Below are 2,379 nucleotides of genomic sequence, written 5' to 3'. Positions count from 1 at the left end.
CTTTTAGGTATGTATGGTTGGCATTTGCACCTCTTTTTTTACTGATTGCTGAAGATTAAGTTGTTCTTTCTCAAACTACAAATTTTTTTTAATTGTTGAAACTTGATTTGAAGTGGATAAATAAGGAGGACAAACAGTTTTAAGTCAGGCTGATAGAAGGAATTAATTTTATAGCAAAATCTGTATTTCGTCATATGTCGAGAGATGCTTATTGCTGAAGAAGTTCTTTCTCATTCTACAAAGTACAACGTTGTTTATCGTTGAAACTTGATTAGACATGAATAAATATGAAGGACAAGGCAGTCTTAACTTGGTTTGAGTTAATGAATTTGTTTTATAGGAGAATCCGAATTCGTGCATAACTCATAAAATAGAGCTTATTTTCGGATTCCTGAAGAATGAGTCTGGTTCTTTCTCATAATACAAAGTTTGTTGTTTATTGTTGAAACTTCATCAGAAGTGAAGAAATAAATGAATGCCTATCAACAAATGTGGGATCTAAACTCTAGTGCTTCCTCTAAAATAATTTCCTTTCTCAATTTAGAAATGTGTGTGTGTAAGTCACAACACCCGTGACACCAAAACGGCTTTCTTTTCTCTACACTCTGCACTATGAGCACACACACCAAATCAGAAAGGCTTTTCTCTCTCTTTTCTACATTATGGACTGTGGGGACACAAAACCGCTCTCTCTTTTTTTTTTTATCGTGTGCCAGGGCGTTGTCTCACGTATTAGATTGTGCTTAAGATACGAATGGGTTTATCAGTCACATCAAAATCCATACATACTGATCCTCCCGTAATAAAATGGTCGGATCTTATCAAACACACTTTGTTTCTTGTGACAATCAAGTCAGCGAAACAGCGTATACACGTCAAGACACTGAATCAAGTTTGCCACAAGAACTCATAAGTTTGGCAGTATTGCTCTGCCGTCAGCAATCATACATCCATTTTATTTTCGTGAGACATGTGCAGGCACCTGTTCATCTACTGTTCTATCACTATGAATTAGTTTATCTATTATCAATAAGGATACTTCTACAACTACTCTATCAAAGTATGTCCGGACTTCTTACGTTGTCAGTTGCTATATATGAATAAGTGGGTAGCTACTGACAAGCATTAAGCATGTCACACAGCCCAAACATATAACATTTCAGGACACACCACACAGTTAACAACCACAGTGAAGCGTGTCAAAGCCCAAACATGTAACATTCAACAGGACACTTACACAACACATTCAAATCAAACAGTCAGACAACATACAAGAACATATACCCCAGCCGGCATTGCTCCCTGCCTATTTTCCTACAGCTCACTATGTGTGCGCACACCTTTATTCACAAACTCTTCAACTTATACTCTTTTACCGAAGCTGCTACAGCTCGATTGGCCGAATACCGAATAATCCTAATTCGGTGAATTTGACATCTGCCTTACATGTAACAGATTAGCGGTTTAGCAGTTTTAATTTAGTTTGAGTGAAGGAATTCATTTTATAGCAAAATCCGAAATCGTGAAGAACTCATGAAAGTAAGCTTATTCTCGGATTCCTGAAACTTTAGATTTGCTATTTCTTTTACTGCAAAGTACAACGTTGTTTTTTTTCTTTAAATCTTTCAAGACATGGTAAATATGAAGGACAAAGCAGTTTTAACATAGTTTGAGTGAAGGAATTCATTTTATTGTTAAAATCCCAAGAGTCTGCTGAGAAAAGAGAGTGAATGCGAAGTAGACTTTAACACGGCTCTGGGAGCGAGCCGAGTGCGGGCTAACTGGGAGAATTGCTTGAAAGAAACGCGACACCGAATGAGCGGTCAGAACAAAGCCTCAATACGGTGTTCCCGTGGTGTTTTTGTTGCTGCCTTGTCTTTTGCACAGAGTAAAAGACAAGGCAGCCATCGAATAGGGCCCGATTGTTCCTACTTGGTCAGCCGAGGAGCAAGGGGGGGGGGGGGGGGGGGGGGGGGAGCAAGCGTCTCAACAAAGCAAAGCTCACCATGGGGAAGGTGGCTATGCCAACTGGCCTGATGACCTGCTCCCGCAGTGACGGATAATCGTACTCTGGTTTCTCTTCATAACGTACAAGTCTTTCGCCTTTTACTAAAGACTTCATTACGGTGAAAAAAAATATGTGAATGCCTCATAGAACACTAAAAGCGGAAATGTTGTAGTTTGAGAAAAAACAACTTAATCTTAAGCAATCAGTAGGGTAAGAAAGGGTAAGAAAAGGTGCAAATGCCAACCATACATCACTAAAAGGTGGAGCGGAAGTATTCGGCTGCAAGTAGGTGCGAATGCCTGACAATGTATGATCAAAAGAGGGAGCGGAGGTTTTCGGCTGCAAGGTCTGAATGTACAACCATAATTCGT

The 2,379-nt window shown here is 39.5% G+C and overlaps 1 pseudogene; it reads left to right on the top strand.

The window, feature by feature from the left end:
* Positions 1-2,065: 2,065 nt before the first annotated feature.
* On the top strand, positions 2,066-2,154 carry LOC140317453 (U5 spliceosomal RNA; annotated as a pseudogene).
* The last annotated feature ends 225 nt before the right edge of the window (positions 2,155-2,379 follow it).

The sequence above is a fragment of the Leuresthes tenuis genome, unplaced genomic scaffold, assembly GCF_036924035.1.
Source record: "Leuresthes tenuis unplaced genomic scaffold, fLeuTen1.0.hap1 SCAF_10, whole genome shotgun sequence".
NCBI classification, from domain to species: domain Eukaryota; kingdom Metazoa; phylum Chordata; class Actinopteri; order Atheriniformes; family Atherinopsidae; genus Leuresthes; species Leuresthes tenuis.
The sequence above is the reverse complement of the archived record's forward strand: the minus strand, read 5'-3'. Positions and strand labels throughout refer to the sequence as shown.